The sequence below is a fragment of the Myotis lucifugus genome, unplaced genomic scaffold (genome assembly GCF_000147115.1).
Source record: "Myotis lucifugus unplaced genomic scaffold, Myoluc2.0 scaffold_7, whole genome shotgun sequence".
Classification (NCBI taxonomy): domain Eukaryota; kingdom Metazoa; phylum Chordata; class Mammalia; order Chiroptera; family Vespertilionidae; genus Myotis; species Myotis lucifugus.
The window spans coordinates 6,799,118-6,820,106 of NW_005871055.1; the positions used below are offsets into that span (position 1 = coordinate 6,799,118).

General features: G+C 39.9%; 1 non-coding gene and 2 pseudogenes across 1 annotated transcript; all 3 read left to right on the forward strand.

Moving 5' to 3' along the window:
* The first annotated feature begins 13,749 nt into the window (after positions 1-13,749).
* On the forward strand, positions 13,750-14,325 carry LOC102435178 (annotated as a pseudogene).
* A 5,562-nt stretch (positions 14,326-19,887) lies between these two features.
* LOC102425393 overlaps positions 19,888-20,989 on the forward strand; it is a 6,502-nt pseudogene continuing 5,400 nt past the window's right edge.
* Positions 20,701-20,807, forward strand: LOC111824677. Its single transcript, XR_002827768.1, has one exon. It is a non-coding gene; the product is annotated as a U6 spliceosomal RNA (small nuclear RNA).

Consider the following 20,989-nt stretch of genomic DNA (forward strand, 5'->3'; position numbering starts at 1 on the left):
TGATGGTTTCTTTTGCTGTGACGAAGCTTTTTATTTTGATGTAGTCCCATTTGTTTATTTTCTCCTTAGTTTCCATTGCCCTAGGAACTGTGTCGGTAAAGATATTGCTGCGACATATGTCTGCAATTTTGCTGCCTATGGATTCTTCTTAGATTTTTATGGTTTCCCGTCTTACATTTAAGTCCTTTAACCATTTTGAGTTTATTTTTGTGTATTATGTAAGTTGGTGGTCTAGTTTCATTTTTTTTGCATATATCTGTCCAATTTTCCCAACACCATTTATTGAAGAGACTGTCTTGACTCCATTGTATGTTCTTGCCTCCTTTGTCAAATATTAATTGAGTATAATGGCTTGGGCCGATTTCTGGGTTCTCTGTTCTGTTCCATTGGTCTATATGTCTGTTCTTGTGCCAGTACAAGGCAGTTTTGAGAACAGTGGCTTTGCAGTATTGCTTTATATCTGGTATTGTGATCCCTCCAACTTTGTTCTTCTTTCTCAAGATTGCTGCAGCTATTCAGGGTCTTTTTTTGTTCCAGATGAATTTTTGGAGCGTTTGTTCTAGGTCTTTGAAGTATGCCATTGGTATTTTAATGGGGATTGCATTGAATCTATAGATTGTTTTGGGTAGTATGGACATTTTAAAGATGTTGATTCTACCAATCCATGAACAGGGTATATTCTTCCATTTGTTTATGTAGACAGCATATCTCTTTTTTCAGTGTCCTGTAATTTTCTGAATACAGGTCCTTTACCTCCTTGGTTAAATTTATTCCTGGGTATCTTAATTTTTTTTTTTGCAATGGTAATGAGATTTTTTTTAGCTTCTCTTTTTGTGAGATCATTATTGGTGTATAAAAAAGCCATAGATTTCTGGGTGTTAATTTTGTATTCTGCTACATTGCCGGATTCATTTATTAATTCTAGTAGTTTTTTTGTGGAGTCTTTAGGGTTTTCTATGTACAATATCATGCCATCTGTGAAGTTTTACTTCTTCTTTTTCAATTTGAATGCCTTTTATTTCTTCTTCCTGTCTGATAATTATGGCTAGCACTTCCAGTGTTATATTGAACAGGAGTGATGTAAGTGGGCATCCCTGTCGTGTTCCTGTTCTTAGGGGAAGTGGTTTTAGTTTTTGCCCATTGACTATGATGTTGGCTGTAGGTTTGTCTAATAAGGCTTTTATTATGTTGAGGTATGATCCCTCAATTCCCACTTTGCTGAGAGTTTTTATCAGAAAAGTGTGTTGGATTTTGTCAAATGCCTTTTCTGCATTAATTGATATGATTATGTGATTTTTGTCTCTGTTTGTTTATGTGATGTATCACGTTTATTGATTTGCAGATATCGTACCAGCCTTGTATTCCTGGGATAAATCCCACTTAGTCATGGTGTATGATCTTTCTAATGTAATGGTGAATTCAATTTGCTAGAATTTTGTTGAGGATTTTAGCATCTATGTTCATCAGGGATATTGGCCTGTAATTCTCTTTCTTTGTAGTATCCTTATCTGGTTTTGGGATTAGGGTAATGCTGGCTTCATAGAAAGAGCTTAGAAGTGTGCCTTCCTCTTGAATTTTATGGAATAGTCTGAGGATAGGTTTTATTTCTTCTTTGAATGTTAGGTAAAACTCCCCTGTGAAGTCATCTGGCCCCAGGCTTTTGTTTGCTGGAAGTTTTTTAATGACTGCTTCAATTTCCTCCTTAGTTATCAGCCTATTTATACTTTTTATTTTTCCTGGTTGAGTTTTGGAAGGTCGTATTTTTCTAGGAATATGTCCAGTTCCTCTAGGTTGTTTAGTTTGTTGGAATAGAGTTGTTCATAGTATTTTTTACAATCCTTTGTATTTCTGTGGAATCTGTTGTTATTTCATCTCTTTCGTTTCTGATTTTGTTTACTTGGATCCTCTCTCTTTGCTTCTTGGTGAGCCTGGCTAGAGGTTCATCAATCTTGTTTATCTTTTTAAAGAACCAGCTCTTGGTTTCATTGATCTTTTGTATTGTATTTTTGGTCTCTATGTCATTTATTTCTGCTCTGATCTTTATTATCTCCTCCCTTCTGCTCACTCTGGGTTTTTCTTGTTTCTCTCTTTCTAATTCTTTAAGTTGTAGAATTAGATAATTTATTACCATTTTTTTTTGTTTTGTTTTCTTGAGGTAGGCCTGTAGAGCTATGTACTTCCCACTCAAGACTGCTTTCACTGTGCCCCATAGGTTTTGGATTGTTGTGTTTTCATTGTCATTCATTTCCAGGATGTTTTTAATTTCTTCTTTGATCTCTTTGGTAACCCAAACATTGTTTAATAGCATGCTATTTAGCCTCCAAGTGTTTGAATTTTTGTGATTGTTTTTATTGTAGTTGATTTATAATATTATGCCATTATGGTCTGCAAAGATGCTTGATATGATTCAATATTCTTGAATTTGGAGAGACTTTGCCTGTGACCCAATATGTGGTTTATCTTTGAAAATGTCCCATGTGCACTTGAGAAGAATGTATATTCTGTAGCTTTGGGGTGAAATGTTCTGAAGATGTCAATTAAGTTCATCTGATCTAGTGAGTCATTTAGGATTGCTGTTTCTTTGCTGACTTTTTGTCTAGAGGTTTTATCCAGTGATGTCAGTGGGGTATTAAAGTGCCCTACTATGATCATATTGCTGTCGATGTCTACCTTGATATCTTCCAGAGGCTTTTTTATGTATTTGGGTGTTCTTGCATTGGGTACATATATGTTTACCAGAGTTATATACTCTTGTTGTATTGATCCCTTTAGTATTATGAAATGGCCTTCCTTATCTCTTGTTATGGCCTTCATTTTGAGGTCTATTTTGTCATATGTAAGTATTGATACCTCAGCTTTTTTTTTCCATTTCCATTTGCCTAAAAGATAGTTTTCCATCCCTTCACTTTCAGTCTGTGTGAGTCTCTTGTTCTGAGCTAGGTCTCTTGTAGACAGTGTATATATGGGTCATGTTTTATTATCCACTCAGCCACTCGATATCTTTTGATTGGAGCATTTATCCCATTTATGTTTAAGGTTATGATAGGTACTTGTTTGTAGCCATTCATATTTTTGGTGCCACTACCAAGCCAGCAATGCAAAGAATGCTAAAGAGACTGCTGTAAAAAGAAGAAAAAAAAGGGGAAGGAGCCTGTGTTCCTCCTTCCCCTTTTTTTTTTCTTCTTTTTACAGCAGTCCCTTTAGCATTCCTTGCATTGCTGGCTTGGTAGTGATAAATTCCCTTAGCCCTTTTTTGGTCTGTGAAGCTCCTGATTTCCCCTTCAATTTTCTGTCATATCCTTTTATCTTGTGTTTTCTTTAACTATTATATAGTTATTTTTACTATATTTGTCATTTAACCTTCATACTAGCTTTATGATTGATTAATATATTACCTTTACTATATATGTTTACTTTTTCAATGAGATGCATGCTTTCATGCTGTTTCCGCCAAATTCTCACTCTGCCATCTGCATGATGCAACTGGAAACATGATTCATGGGACCACATGACTTTTTTCCAACGCTCGACTGTCCAATCCTTGTGTTCCTGTGCGAATTGGAGACGTTTTATCTTGATAACTGTAGACAGCAAAGGTGTTCGAACAGGCTGTTAAATCGCGCTGTTTACCCATATCTTCAGAAAAAAATCACTTCTACTGTCGTGGTAAACAACCTGCTTCCCTATTTATAATGGTCTGGCCCTCTAGCAACTTCAGTGCGAAATTATAGCTAATTTGCCTACAAACGTCAGGTGGTTATAATAATCTGGCCACTCAGTATATATATATTCTGATGTTAGGTGCATAAGTATTTATAACTGTTATGTCCTTGTGACTTTTTTCCAACGCATCCTTTCATGTCTATTTGCCATTTGTATGTCCTCTTTGGAGAAGTGTCTATTCAGGTCTTTTGCCCATTTTTAAATTGGATTGTTTGTTTGTTTTTGTGTTGAATTTTTTAAGTTCTTTATAAATGTTTTATATTAACCCCTTATCAGATGTATCATTGGTGAACATATGGTTTGTCTTTTCTCCCATTTAGTGGTTTGTGTTTTCATTTTGTTGGTGATTTCCTTTGTTGCGCAAAACTCTTTAGTTTGATGTAGTCCCATTTGTTTATATTTTTTTTGTTTCCCTTGCCCAAGAAGATATATTAGAAAAAATATTGCTATGAAAAATGTCCATGATTTTACTGCCTATGTTTTCTTCTAGAATTTTTATAGTTTTGAGTCTAGCATTTAAGTCTTTAATCCATTTTTAGTTTATTCTGTGTGCAGTGTAAAAAGGTGGCCTAGTTTCTTTCTTTCTTTTTTTCTTTTTTTGGCATGTATCTGTCCAATTTTCCCATTATTAAGTAGACTGTATTTAGTCCATTGTATGTTTTTGCTTCCTTTGTCAAATCTGAATTCACTATAAAAACATGGATTTATTTCTGGGCTTTCTATTTTGTTCCATTGATCTATATATCTGTTTTATGTCAGTACCATGCTGTTTTGACTACAATGGCCTTGTAGGATGATCCCTCCAATTTTTTCTTTCTCAAGATCATTGCTGCTATTCAGTGTCATTTGTGATTCAAATTTTTGAAACATTTGTTCTAGTTCTGTGAAATACTCCATTGGTATCTTGATAGGAATTGCGTTGAATTTGTAGATTGCTTTGGGTAGTATGGACATTTTAATTATGTTAATTCTTCCTATTCATGAACACTGTATATACTTTCACTTATTTGAATCTTCTTCCATTTCTTTCTTCAGTGTCTTATAATTTTCCAAGTACTGGTCTTTTACATCCTTGGTTAAGTTTATTCCTAGGTATATTATTCTTTTTGAAGTAAGTGTGAATGGGATTGTTTTCTTAGTTTACCTTTTCTGATAGTTCACTATTGGTATATAAAAATTCAACTGATTTCTGGATATTTGTTTCTATCGTATCCTGCTACTTTACTGAATTCATTTATTAGTTCTAGTTTTTTGGTGAAATCCTTAGGATTCTCTATATACAATAGCATGTCACCTGCAAATAGTTACAGCTTTACTTCTTACTGTCCAATTTGGATTCTGTTTATTTATTTGTCTTGTCTGATTGCTGTGGCTAGGACTTCCAATATGATGTCAAATCAGATTAGTGACAGTGGGCTTCCATGTCTTGTTCCTGGTCTTAAGGGAAATGCTTGTAGTTTTGACCCATTGAGTATGATGTTGGCTGTGGGTTTGTCATAAATGGCCTTTATTATGTTGAGATATATTCCCTCTATTCCCACTTTCCTGAGAGTTTTTATCTTAAATGGGTGCTGGATTTTATCAAAATTTTTTCTGCATATATTGATATGATCATGTGGTTTTTATCCTTCAATTTGTTTATGAGGTGTATCATGTTTGTTTTGTGATTCTTGTACCAACATGTATCCCCAGAATAAATACCACTTGGTCATGGTGTGGATATTTTTAATATATTGATAGATTCTGTTTGCTAATATTTTGTTAAGGATTTTAACATCTCTGTTCATCAAGGGTATTGGCCTACAATTTCATTCTTTGTCATGTCTTTATCTGCTTTTAGAATTAGGATAATGCTGGCCTTGTAAAATGAGCTTGGAAGTATTCCCTCCTCTTGAATTTTTTTTTTAATAGTTTAAGGAGGACAGGTGATGGTTTTTCTTTGAATGTTTGGTAAAATTCACCTGTAAAGCCATTAGGTCCAGGACTTTTGTTTGTTGGGAGTTTTCTTTTATTACTGCTTCTATTTCACTAGTTGTAATCTGTCTATTCAGATTCTCTGATTCTTCTTGATTTAGTTTTTGAAGGTTGTATGTTTCTAGAAATCTATCCATTTCTTCCAGGTTGTCCAATTTGTTGGCATATAGTTGTTTGTAATATTCTCTTACAATCCCTTGCATTTCTTATCTCTTTTATTTCATTTCTGATTTTATTTACTTGGGTCCTCTCTCTTTTTTTCTTGATGAGTCTGGTTGAAGGTTTGTCAATCTTGTTTATCTTTTCAAAGAATCAGCTCTTGGTTTCTTTGATCTTTTGTATTTTTTTAACTCTATTTCATTTATTTTTGCTCTGATCTTTATTATTTCCTTGCTTCTACTCACTCTGAGCTTTGTTTTTTGTTCTTTTCTTTAGTTCCTTTAAGTGTAAAGTTAGATTGTTTATTTGAGCGTTCCCTTGTTTCTTGAGATAGAATTATAATGCTATGAATTTCCTCTTAGGATTACTTTTCCTGTGTCCCACAGATTTGCCAATGTAACTGAGCTACTTTGTTTGAAGTTTGCTGTCAGCATCATTGGAAACTGGGGATGGAAAGAGCTTTGAGGGGCATGATGTGTTTCCATCAGTCCTAGTTGAGGTTCAGCCTCTCTCCATGACTCCTCAGTGGACAGACGTCACTTTCCTGAGTATTTCACACTTAGCCAAGGAATCTGTGGCACACTCGGAGATGTATGTATATGAAAATGGGAGGAATTTGGCAAGAGCAGGCAAACAAACCAAATGTCTAAAATACCCACAAGAAAAATGTGACCACAAAATGTTGAGTGAAGATGACACACCCAAGTGTGAAGCATTTGTCTGTCAGGTTCAATGCAGTGAATCAGCTTTGAGCAAAAGGACCCCTATCTGATGAGCTCATAGTATGCCAGCTCCTGCTCTGGCCTGTCCAGTTCATGCCTCAGGGTCATACTTGGCACCACTGTACTTAGGGAAGTGATTGTTAGCAAAGGTAATTTTGAAGAGAAAGCATATCCACTATATGCCATAAACATTTTCCACGGTGATCTGGTAAGTCAGGGTCATCCAGAGAAACAGAACCAATAGGATGTTTGTGTGTGTATGTATGTGTATGTGTATGTGTATGTGTATGTGTATGTGTATGTGTATATGGTATATGTGTATTGGACACTCCATCTAAGACTGGGAATCATAGCAGATCTACCTAAAACATAGAAACAAACACAAACAGGCAGCCAAAATGGGGAGACAACGAAACAAACCCCAAATGAAAGAACAAGAGAATTCTCCAGATAAGCAATTTATCAGATATAGAGTTCAAAGTAATGATAATTAGGATGCTCAACCACATTAAAAAAAACATATAGAAATTATGAAAAACAACCAGTAAGAAATGGAAAAAATGACATCCGAAATAAAGAATACACTGGAAGGAATAAGCAGTAGATTAGAGGAAGCTGAGGATCAGATCAGTTAATTAGAAGACAGAGTAGAAAAAAATCACACAGAGAACCAAAAGAAAAAAAAACACATTAAAAAACAGGAATACAGTTTAAGGGAGCTGTGGGACTATATAAAACATAACAACATCCACATCATAGGAGTACCAGAAGGAGAAGAAAGTGAGCAAAGGGTAGAGAAGCTGTTTGAAGAAATAAGGCAGAAAACTTCCCTAACCTGGTAAAGGAAAAGGTCACAGAAGTTCAGGAAGCACAGAGAACCCAAACAGGCCCACACCCAGACACATCATACTTAACACATTTCGTACCGCATAGAAATCTCTAAGACATACGCCAGGGGCCGCACGTTTTTGGGCAAACTGCACGTTATTAAATCATCATAACTACAGATCATAATGCACTTTAGGTGTTGTTTTTCAATAATTATAACATTTTTATTTAAAAACAATTAAACAATTAAAGTTCCTAGTACTTTTTTAACATATGGTACTGCTTAAAACATTTTCCTCTATGAAGAGGGACCAAACAAAATTTACATAAGTATCTAGATTCACTCCTTTTTCCATGGGCGGCACAAACTCTGCAGGCTCTCATAGGAAATTTTTCTTTCCACTCGCTGGAATACACGTAGGTTCATGCTGCTTCATATCACCTGACAACCTTTTGGGTGGATCTTATGAGGTTCTCTCCTTGCACCCCAGGGGAAGGGCTGGACAGATGTGTCTCTGGTTCTGGAGAGCCTTCATTATTGTCATCCATTATCCAGTCTCTCGCCACCGATAGCAGAAACTGTTTATACTTCATTTTTGCTTGTGGATTGAGGACGTTGTACACTCTAAATGAATTGAAAAGTCCACAGTTTATAAGGTACAGCACTACTTTTTTTGTCCATTTCATCGTTTTTCTTAGAATGGAACAACACGAAAGGAAGTGTATCAGTTTCATTGGTTTCCTTCCTTTTTCTGAGAGAGGGCATTTCTAAAAGCGCCAGGAACTTGAAGACGAAGACTATTCGAATGACCAAAATACAATGTAACTGCAATGCTTTATGGGTTCATGCAATTATATAGTTTTTCGTAGGTTGACCTGCACGGTTTCCACCAATGAGATCGCTTCATTCGATGTGGAAAAGACAGTGTGTTGACATCTAAGGCCCATAACAGATGGCGCGTGAAAAACGAGAAAACTCGTGAGCGGTCCTTAACAGATGGCACGCAAAACACGAGAAAGCTCGTGAGCGGTACGAAAGGTGTTAAAATGTCAAAAATTAAAGACATAGGGAGAATCTGAAAAGCAGCAAGGGAAGAGCAATTTGTTACCTACAAAGGAGCTCCCATATGGCTGTTGGCTGATTTCTAAACAGAAACTCTACAGGCCAAAAGGGAATAGAATGAAGTATTCAAGGTAATGAAAAGCAATGATCTGAAACCAAGACTACTCTATCCAGCAAAGCTATCATTCAAAATAGATGGTGAAATAAAGAGCTTCCCGGACAAAAAAAAAAGGAGTTTATTACCACCAAACCAGCATTGCAAGAAATGCTAAACCACTGTAATAATAAGAAATTTGTAGAGAGAAACATAGCTATAAAGAATAAAAATGGCAGCAAATAAGTACTTATTAATAATAGCCTTAAATGTAAATGGATTAAATGCTCCAAACAAAATAATTAAGGTAGCTAAATGGATAAGAAAACATGACCCAATTATATGCTGTCTACAAGAGACTCACCTGAAAACAAAAGACTCACACAGATGACAGTTAAGGGCTTGGAATTTTTTTTCCCCATGAAAATGGAAACAAAACAAAAAAAATCTGGGGTAGCAATACTCGTGTCAGACAAAATAGACTTCAAAATGAAGTCCATAACAAGAGACAATGAAGGTCACTACATAATACTAAAGGGATCGATCCAACAAGAGGATATAACCCTGAAAAACATATATGCATCCAATATAGGAGCACCTAAATATATATATATATTAAAAAAACTATTGGAGGACTTTAAGGGAGAGATCGGCAGCAATACAATCACAGTAGGGGACTTCAATACACCACTGACTTCACTGGATAGATCTTTCAGATCAGAAATTAACAAGGAAACTGACCCTAAATGACCCTAAATGATCAGATTGATTTCATTGACATTTACAGAACATTTCACCCCAAAGCTACAGAATATGGATTCTTCTCAAGTGCACATTGGACAGTCTTTTTTTTTTCTTTAAGGCTTTTTTAAAAATATATATATTTTTTATTGATTTTTTTACAGAGAGGAAGGGAGAGGGATAGAGAGTTAGAAACATCGATGAGAGAGAAACATCAATTATCTGCCTCCTGCACACTCCCCACTGGGGATGTGCCTGCAACCAAGGTATATGCCCTTGACCGAAATCGAACCTGGGACCTTTCAGTCCTCAGGCCAATGCTCTATCCACTGAGCCAAACCGGTTAGGGTGCACATTGGACATTCTTAAAGCTAGACCACATGTTAGGACACAAAATAAGTCTCTACAAGTTCAAGAAGATTGAAATAATATCAAGCATCTTGTCAGGTCACAATGTCATGAAACTAGAAATCAACCACACTAACACCACTCAAAAACATTCAAACACATGGAGCATGTAAATAGCATGTTATTAAACAATAAATAGTTTACCAAGGAGATCAAAGAAGAAATAAAAAACTTTCTGGAAACAAATGAAAATGAATACAACAACCCCAAATCTATGGGACACAGCAAAAGCAGTCCTGAGAGGGAAGTTCATAGCACTATAGACATACTCAAGAAATAAGAAAAATATCTAATAAACTATCTAACCCTGCAACTAAAAGAATTGAAAGATAATTTCAAGAAAAGCTCAGAGTAGAAGTAAAAAAATAATAAAGATCAGAATAGAAATAAATGAAATAAAGTCTAAAACGAATAATATAAAAGATCAATGAAACCAAGAGCTGGTTCTTTGAAAAGAGAAACAAGTTTGACAAACCTTCAGCCAGACTCATCAATAAACAAAGAGAGAGGACCCAAATAAAATAAAATCAGAAACAAAAACAATAAAGTAACAACTTACACCACAGAAATACAAAGGATTGTAAGAAAACATTACAAACAACTATATGTCAATAAATTGTACAAACTGGGAAAAATGGACAAATTCCTAGAAACATATAATCTTCCAAAACCAAATCAAGAAGAATCAGAAAACCTTAATAGACCAATAGCAACTAGTGAAATTGAAGTAGTAATCAAAACACTCCCAGCAAACAAAAGTCCTGGACCAGACAGCTTCACAGGGGAGTTTTATCAAACATTCAAAGAAGAACCTATCCTCCTAAAACCATTCCAAAAACATCAAGAGGAAGAAACACTTTCAAGATCTTTTTGGGGCCAGCATTATCCTAATTCCAAAACAAGCTAAAGACACTGCAAAGAATGAAAATTACAGGCTAGGCTAATATCCCTGATGAACATAGATGCCAAAATCCTCAATATTAGCAAATTGGTCCCAGCAATATAGTAAAAAGATTATTCACCATGTCAAGTGGAATTTATTCCAGGATGCAAATCTGGTACAATATTCACATATCAATAAAAGTGAGACATCATATAAAGGAAATGAAAGATAAAAATCATATGATCTTATCAATAGATGCCAAAAAAAGCACTCAACAAAATCTAGCACCCATTTATGACAAAAATCTTCAGCAAAGTGGGAATAGAGGGATCATGCCTCAACATAATAAAGGCTATACATGACAAACCTACAGCCAACATCATACTCAATGGACAAAAACTAAAAGTGTTTCCCTTAAGAACAGGAACAGGACAGGGATGTCTGCTTTTATCACTCTTAGTCAACATAGTACTGGAAGTCTTAGCCACATAAAGCAGACAAGAAGAAAAAAATAAAAGGCATCCAAATTGGAAATGAGGAAGTGAAACTGTCATTATTTGCAGATGACATGATATTGTTCATAGAAAACTTAAAGACACCACCAAAAAACTACTAGATTTAATAAATGAATTTGGCAAAGTAGCAGGATAAAAAATTAACACCCAGAAATTGATGGCATTATTATATACCAATAATGAACTCTCAGAAAGAGAAACGAGATATAGGAACCAAGATGGCGGCATAAGGTATAAACCTGTGCGTGCTGCTCCCCACAACAACATTGAAACTACAACTATAAGACAAAACAGCTATCATCCAGAACCACGTGAAAGCTGGCTGAGTGGAAGTTCTACAACTAGAAGGAAAGAAAGAAGTGCATTAAGACTGTGTAGGAGGTGCAGAGGCGCCAAGAACAGAGGTACGGAGGCTCGTGAGGTAGCTGCACCTGGATGCTCATTTTTTTCAATTGGAAGGAGATACAAGCTCTCGAATTCACTGAGCTCATTTAAGGTGAGATTCTGGGGTCCCAGACTCCTACGGGGAGAAACTGGACTGTCTTGCAGCGGGTCGGAAAGCGAGGGTGGCTTTCTCACAGAGCTGCTTTCAGGGATCATTGTTGCTGTGGGGGCGTGGGACTCGGGACGCAGAAACGTGGAGTCGCTGAGATGCTGACGACAGCCATTGCTGTTTGCTCCACCCTGCTGATTCTCTGAGACCCCACCCCACTCAATTTACATCCCCACCCAAACTGTGTGCAGTGGCGCAAAGGAATCATCTGTGCTTTTGCAGCCTAAATCTAACAAACTGCAGCTGGGTCAGAGAGCTCCAAAACTTCCAAACCCCAAACAAAGAGGAGAAATCTGCTGGTATCGCTGTAGCTCCTGCTGGGTGGACTCACACAGTGGTTGACTTGGAGATCCAGGAGTCAGGGTACCCCTGGTCAGATACCAGATTTCAACTCCTCACATCCATAAGGGACACATTCAAGAAGCAGACTCAGTGAGCACCAAAGCCCCACTGAAGCAAGTCCTACTCCATAAGGGTGTCTCCAGCACAGCAGTTCTTCCACTATAGACACAGCGGGTCCTCGCAGTCAGCCAAAAATGCGAAGACAAAGAAACATGTCACAAATGAAAGAAATGGAGGAAAGCAAACTAATAGAGGACATAGATTTCAAAACCACAGTTACTCAAGAATCTTCTAGTGAGACCTTTAAGGATCTTAATGAGAATGCCAAAAAAAAATGGAAAAGGACCAGTCAGAAATTAAACATACACTGACTGAAATTAAAAATAATATACAGAGATCCAACAGCAGACTAGAGGATCCCAAGAATCAAGTGAAAGATTTGAAATATGAAGAAGCAAAAAACACTCATCCGGAAAAGCAAAATGAAAAAAGAATAAAAAAAATATGAAGATAGTGTAAGGAGCCTCTGGGACAACTTCAAACGTACCGACATCCGAATTATCGGGGTGCCAGAAGAAGAGAGAGAGCAAGATACTGAAAGCCTATTAGAAGAAATCATGACAGAAAACTTCCCCTACCTGATGAAAGAAATAGACTTAGTCCAGGAAGCGAAGAGAACCCCAAACAAGAGGAATCCAAACAGGACCACACCAAGACACATCATAATTTAAATGCCAAGGGCAAAAGACAAAGAGAGAATCTTAAAAGCAGCAAGAGAAAAACAGTTAGTTACCTACAAGGGAGTACCCATACGACTGTCAGCTGATTTCTCAACAGAAACGATGCAGGCCAGAAGGGGGTGGCAAGAAATATTCAAAGTGATGAATAGCAAGAACCTACAACCAAGATTACTCTACCCAGCAAAGCTATCATGTAGAATTGAAGGTCAGATAAAGAGCTTCGCAGACAAGAAAAAGCTAAAGGAGTTCATCACCACCAAACCAGGATTATATGAAATGCTGAAGGATATTCTTTAAGAAGAGGAAGAAGAAGAAAAAGGTAAAGATAAAATTTATGAACAGTGAAGTGACAACAAATAAATACCTATCAACAAGTGAACTTAAAAATTAAGTCAGAATAAACTGGTGAATATAAAAGAATCAGGGGCATAGAAAAGGAGCAGACTGACAATTCTTGGGGGAAAGGGGTGTGGGGGTGCGGGAAAAGATTGGACAAAAATCTTACACCTATGGATGAGGACAGTGGCAGGGGGTAAGGGCATGGGGTGAGGTGGGAACCAGGTGGAGGGGAGCTATGGGGGGAAGAAGAGAAACATCTGTAATAATCTGAACAATAAAGATTTATTAATTTAAAAAAAATAAAAGAGAAACGAAAAATACAATCCCATTTACCATTGCAACAACAAAAAATAAGATACCTTGGAATAAATGTAACCAAGAAGGTAAAAGACTTCTACTCAGAAAACTATAGAACATTGAAAAAAAGAGATAGAGGAAGATACAAGCAAATGGAATAATATAGCTTTCTCATAGATTGGAAGAATTAACATCATTAAAATGTCCATACCACCCAAAGCACTCTATAGATTCAATGCAATCCCTATTAAAATACCAATGGATAATTCACAAATATCAACAAATACTCCAAAACTTTATATGGAAGCAAAAAAAAAAATAGCCTGAATAGGCAACAATCTTGAGAAAGAATAATAAAGTAGGTGTGCATCCTCTGCGTCCTTGTGCGTTTGCCAGCGCCTGGCTGCCGGGCGCTTCCAAGGTCCAGTGTTGCGCGGGGCCCGGAAGCCCGTGGACGTCTCATGATGAGCCTGACCCAGAACCTGCGGGAGGTGATGAAGGCCATCAGCGGGGTCCCCGGTTTTGATAAAGTTTTGGAAAAGGTGACGCTGGTCTCGGCGGCTCCAGGGAAGGTGACCTGTGAGCTGAGAGTCGAGGAGGAGTACACCAACAAGCTGGGCACGCTCCACGGGGGGCTGACGGCCACCCTGGTGGACAGCATCTCCACCATGGCTCTGCTCTGCACGGAGAGGGCCCTGCCGGGGGTCAGCGTGGACATGAACATCACGTACATGTCACCAGCGAAAATAGGCGAAGTGGTGGTGGTAACAGCACAGATCCTGAAGCAAAGGAGGGCGCTGGCCTTTGCCTCCGTGGACCTGACCAACAAGACTACCAGGAAGCTGGTAGCTCAGGGAAGACACACCAAGCACCTAGGGAGCTGAGGACAAAGGCCTCCCCACCCGGCGGGGTCGTGTGGGACGACTTCATGTACCTCCCTAATAAATCAGCACAACCAGAAAAAAAAAAGAATAATAAAGTAGGAAGAATCACAATACCAGATATAAAATTATACTACAAAGCTACTGTGCTCAAAATAGCCTGGTACTGGCATAAGAACAGACATATAGACCAATGGAACACAACAGAGAACCCAGAAATCTACTCAAGCCACTATGCTCAATTAATATTTGACAAAGGAGGCAAGACAATGGAGTCAAGACAGTCTCTTAATAAATGGGTTGGAAAAATTGGACTAGTACATGCAAAAAAAAAAAAATGAAACTTGACCCCAACTTTCCCCCATCCACAAAAATAAACTCAAAATGGATAAAAGACTTAAATGTAAGTTTAAGATTATCTGATGTAAGTCATGAAACCATAAAAATCCTAGAAGAAACCATAGGCACCGAAATCTCAGACATCTCTCATAGCAATATGTTTGCTGATACATCTCATAGGGCAAGAGAAGTGAAGGAAAAATTTAACAAATGGGAATACATCAAAATAAAAAACTCTGCACAGCAAACATAACCATCAACAGAATGAAAAGGGATCCCACTCTATAGGATAACATATTTGCCAATGATACATCTGATAAGGGGTTTATTTCCAAAATATATAAAGAACTCATTCAACTTAACAAAAGAAGATAAACAATCCAATTTTAAAAATGGCCAAAGGAACTAAACAGACTCTTCTTCAAAAAGGACATGCAGATGGCCAATAGACATATGAAAAAATGCTCAAAGTAACTAATCATTAGAGAGATGCAAATTAAAATGACAATGAAGTATCACCTCACACCTGCCAAAATGGCTATCATCAACAAATCAACAAAAAAACATGCTAGCGAGAATGTGGAGAAAAGGGAACCCTAGTACACTTTGGTGGGAAGGCAGACTGGTGCAGCCATTGTGGAAAACAGTGTGGAGTTTCCTCAAAAAATTAAAAATGGAACTGTCATTTGACCCAGTGATCCCACTTCTAGGAGTATATCATAAGACTCCCGAAACACCAATCAGAAAGAATACATGCACCGCTTTGTTCATAGCAGTGCTGTTTACAATAGATAAGATCTGGGAAAAGCCCAAGTGCCCATCAGTAGATGAGTTGATAAAAAAGAAGTGGTATATTTACACAATGGCATGCTATCTATACTAATAAAAGGGTAATATGCTAATTAGACCGGACGTCTTCTGGACATCCTTCTGGACAAAGCCTCGGCGGCTGCTGCTGCAAGGGTTGGGCTGAGGCTCAGGCAGTTAAGGCGGCTGGCAGTGGCAGTAGCAGTGGCATAATGGGGGTGTCACCTTCCCCTGATCAGCCGGTTGCCTCCCACAGAAGGAGGCCAGACTGCGGCTTACACGGGGAGCAGGCCTAAGTCATCAGTAGGACATTCCCTGAGGGCTCCTGGACTGTGAGAGGGGGCAGGCCAGACTGAGGGGCACCCCCATCCCCCAGTGCATGAATTTTCGTGCACCAGACCTCTAGTGTAGCTATGAAAAAGAAGAATCTCTTAGCCTTTGAGACAGCATGAAGGGACCTGGAGATGATTATACTAAGCAAAATAAGCCAGTCAGAGAAAGACAAGTATCAGATAATCTCACTTATATGTGGAATCTAATAAACCAAATAAACTGACAAATAAGTCCAGAGACATAGAAGCATAGAACAGACTGAGGAATCACAGAGGGAAGGAGGAGAGAGGGGGGTGTAAGTATTATATAGTATTTTATAATGTATACTAGAGGCCCGGTGCACAAAAATTTGTGCACTTGGGGGGGTAGAGGGGGTCCCTCAGCCTGGCCTGTACTCTCTCACAGTCTGGGACCCCTCGGGAGATAATGACCTGCTGGCTTAGGCCTGCTCCCGGGTGGCAGAGGGCAGGCCCAATCCCTAGGTGCAGCCCCTGGTCGGGCTTAGAGCAGGGCCGATTGGGGAGTTGGGGCACCGCCCCCTGTCACACTCAAGGCAGGGTCGATAGGGAGGTTGCGGCGCCACCCCCTGTCACGCTCAGAGCAGGGCCGATCAGGGGGTTGGGGCGCTGCCCCCTGTCACGCACAGAGCAGGGCCCATCAGGGGGGTTGGGGCTCCGTACCCTGTCATGCACAGAGCAGGGCCGATCAGGGGGTTGAGGCGCTGCCCCTGTCATCACAGAGCAGGGCCCATCAGGGGGTTGGGGAGCTCCTCCCGTCACACACAGAGCAGGGCCCATCAGGGGGTTGAGGAGCTCCCCCGTCACTCACAGAGTAGGGCCAATAGGGAGAGTTGGGGCACCGCTCCCCTGTCACACACAGAGCAGGGTGGATCAGGGGGTTTGGGGCGCCACCCTCTATCACCCACAGAGCAGGGCAGATCAGGGGGTTGGGGCGCCGCACCCTGTCACACTCAGGGCAGGGCCGATGGGGAGGTTATGGCTCTACCCCGTCACACACAGAGCAGGGCCCGTGGCGGGGGTTGGGGTGCCGCACTTCGTCACACACAGAGCCGCAGGGCCGATCAGGGGGTTGGGGCGCCGCACCTTGTCACACACAGAGCCGCAGGGCGATCAGGGGTTTGGGGAGCTCCCCCCTATCAGGCACAGAGCAGGGCTGATCAGGGGGTTGGGGTGCCTTCCCCTGTCACTAACAGAGCAGGGTGGATAGGGAGGTTGTGGACCCGCCCCCTGTCACACACAGAGCCGCAGGGCGATCAGGGGTTTTGGTCACTGCCCCCTGTCACGCTGATCCCAGTGCCGGGAGGCCTCGCGGCTCCACTGATCCCGGTGCTGGGAGGCATATTACCCTTTTACTATATAGGATAGAGGCCTGGTGCACGGGTGGGGGCCTCCTGGTTTGCCCTGAAGGGTGTCCTGGATCAGGGTGGGGGTCCCCACTGGGGTGCCTGGCCAGCCTGGGTGAGGGGCTGAGGGCTGTTTTCAGGCTGGTGGGTGACTGAAGCTCCCAACCGCTCCTTTTTTTCTTTTTTTTTTAAATTCTGGGCCAGCTTTAGCTCTGAGGCTCGGCTCCAGCTATGAGGCCTCTGCTGCTGAAAGCAGGTTTCTGGCCTTTGTTTACCTTCTGTATTTGAAACAATGTTGCGATCCTCCTGGCTGAAGCTCGGCTGACTAAAGCAGGTTTCTGGGGTTTTGTTTAGCTTCTATATTTGTTACAATGTTTCTTAGAGAGCAGCTCAGAGGCCGGCAGCAGCAGGCGGGGAACCTGGCTTCCTCCGTCACTGGAGCAAGCAAGCCTCCCTGTTCGCGTCAGCTGCCTGGCTGCCGGTCGCCATCTTGGCTGGCAGTTAATTTGCATAAGGATATGCTGATTAGCCAATGGGAAGGGTAGCGGAGGTACGGCTAATTACCATGTTTCTCTTTAATTATATAGGATATGCATAACCCATGGGCACATACAATAGTGTCGTGAAGGCTTGAGGGGTGGGAGGGAGGCGGGTGAAGAGGGTCATTGGGAGAAAAACAGGGGACATCTGTAATATTTTCAATAATAAACATAAATATAAAAATAAAAAAGAAGAGTTATCTTTATCTTAGTGTTGGGGAAAAGTACAGAATAAAAAAGACATGATTAATACAGCATTCCTATACTCTAGTGTTGTTTAGACTTCACGTGAGATCACACAGCATTTATGTATCTGACTTATTTTACTCACCATAAGCTCTCAAGATGCAACCATGTTGTTGCAAATGGCAGGCTTTTCTTCTTTTACATGGTGAATAATGTTATATTGCATACGTACCGTGTCATCTATACCCATTCATCTATTAACAGACATTGAGGTTGTTTCCATAGCTTGGCTAATGTGATTTCTTCTATATTTTGATGCTTTGATTGTGTGTGTGTATAATTTTTGTAAGTCTGAATTACTTTGTAATTAAAATTTTTGAAATAAAAAATGTAATTTAGAAATAAAATAATTTCATCCTGTCGTTCCAGCTGTACTGGTTTTTCCCTTTCATCTCCCAGATGTCTGCAAGGCCACAGACTATGCTGCTCAAAGTTGAGTCCATCAACCAGCAGCACCTCAGAGCTTGTGAGAAATGCAGATTCTCAGGGCTCTCCCTTCCCCGCACCTGCTAGATCAGAATTTCTCGGTGGGAACAGATCTATTTGTTTTAATAAGCTTTCCTGGAGATTCTCAAACACGTTTAAGCCTGAGGACCCGCTGGCCTGAGCGAACTGCCTCACAACCTCAGTCTCACTGTCCATTCTTTCTGATGATCAGGAGAAATTAAAAAGGTAAGAATTCTGAAGACTCAGATCAGTGTCCCCACTTGCTGCACATTAAGATCTCCTGCGAGTTTTTAAAAATCACCAATGTTTGGTCTCCATCTGCAGAGATGCGGATTTAATTGGTCTGGGGTACAGCCAGGACATGGAAATTTTTAAAAATTCCTCTGGTAATTCTAATTTGCAACCATAGTTGATAACTGAGCAAGAGAACAAAGATTTGCTAAAAGAAAGTAAAAGAAATTGGTGGTCTTGATCACCCCCTGCTGGCAGGAGGCTAAACAACTCATCTCCCAGTGACTTCAGAGAAGTAAAGGGAGGTGCTGCTGGCTTCCCATGACTTCATGGCACACATCTGAAGTCTAGTTGCTGTCAGCACAAGAAATGCCCTTCCAAGCAAAATGCCTAAGTCCCTAATTCTGTTTCAAAGACCACACTATCTGTAGTGTATGTAACAGACCCTCAAAGACCACTTACTCTGTGCCCTCCACTGACCTAAACACTTCACAAGCAACCTGTCCCCCCTCATAGCTGCCCTTTGAAGTCTGCACTATTATTACTTCCATTTTGCTAATGGAAAAACTGAAGCACAGAGAGGCTAGTAATTTGCATCAGCTATTAAGTGGAGGAGCTGGGGTTTAAACCGCAGCAGCTGCCTCCAGATCTCCGATTTTAAACACATCGTTGTCTTGCTGCCTCCAAGTGTGATCTCTCTGCTGTGTTATCTGCAGTATCCCAGGATCTAGAACCTATTATGTGCCAGACACAATATCCTCGTTTTACCCAAGAGAAAATGAGGCTCAGGAAGTCCCGTCTACTGTTTTGGATGGATTGTAGACCTCACAATTTCGCAGACCCACACTCAGTCACTATAATATTTCCGAGATCTACATTCATATCCAGCTCTTGCCTCCATTCCCACTGTGACTTTGGACAAGTTACTTCACCTCTCTAAGCCTCTATTTTCCCATCAGAATACCCATTTCTAACTCATAAAGTTGCAGTGAGACTTCCACATTCCAAGCTGTTATCTAACATCCTCAGATTTGCCATGATGATTATTTCAAGGGAAAATGTTTATTATTGTCTGTAACCAAATTCTCCAAAATACTTTTTCATGGGGTCAAAGGTTCATCCTGCATATGTGTTGAATAAGGTGGAGTGCTGGGGGGCACCCCTTCTGCACACAGCTGGATCACATCGGTACCAAAGGCTGGATCACATCAGTACCAAAGGCTGGGCCATGAGAATGGTCTATTCAATTTCATCTGAACTAGATGTGGCTGTCTAATATGCTGATGCTTAAAACTCCATTACAACCGCCTAATCATTAGGATGGCTATAGTTAAAAAAATACATAAAATAACAAGTGTTGATGAGAATGCGGAGAAAGTGGAAGCCTCTACATTGCTAGTGGGACTGTAAAATGGTAAAATGGTATTGCTATTGTGGAAAATAGTGTGATGGCCCCTCAAAAAATTAAAAATAGAATTACTGTATAATCCAGCAATCTCACTTCTGGGTATATACCTAAGAGAATTAAAAGCAGGGCCCTAAAGAGATATTTGTATACCCATGTTCACAGCAGCATTGTTCACAATAGCCACTAAGTGGAAGTAACCCAATATCCATCAACAGATAAATGGATTAACACAACGTGGTCCATCCATACATTGGAATATTAATCAGTCTTTAAAAGGAAGGATCTTCTAACACCTGATTCAATATGGATGAACCTTGAGAATGGACCTTGAGGACATTATGCAAAGTGAAATAAGTCATGCAAAGACAAATACTGTATTATCTCACTTATATATGAAATCTAAAAAAGCTTAAATAATAGAAACAGAGTAGAGTGGTGGTTATTGGGGCCTGGGGTGGAGGAAGTAGGTAGATGTTTGTCAAAGGGTACAAACTTCCAGGTAGTTATTAGATGAATAACTTCTGAGAATCTAATGTGCAGCACAGTGATTATAATTAACTAGAGGTACGGTGCATGGATTCGTGCACTGGTGGGGTCCCTCGGCCTGGCCTGCGCCCTCTCACAATCTGGAACCCCTCAGAGGATGTCAGACTGCTGATTCGTCCTGGTCCCTGCAGGCCAGGCCGAGGGACCCCACCAGTGCTTCAATCTAAATTTAAGGTGAGGTGCTCGCTTCAGCATCACATATACTAAAATTGGAACGATACAGAGACGATTACCATGACCCCTGGTGGAGGATCAAACGCGCGATCATGAAGCGTGCCGAATTTATTAACATGAAATAAAAAAAAAAATTAAAATAATTTAGTGGGGTAGAAAGTAAATTTAAGGAGATTATTATCTTGGATGAGGAGGTGGGGCAAATCAACAACAAATGTATGTGTATAATCATGGTCAAGAAATCCTGGTGGAAATGTCATCGGACCATTGTGGTCCGTGAACTAACAACCTTTA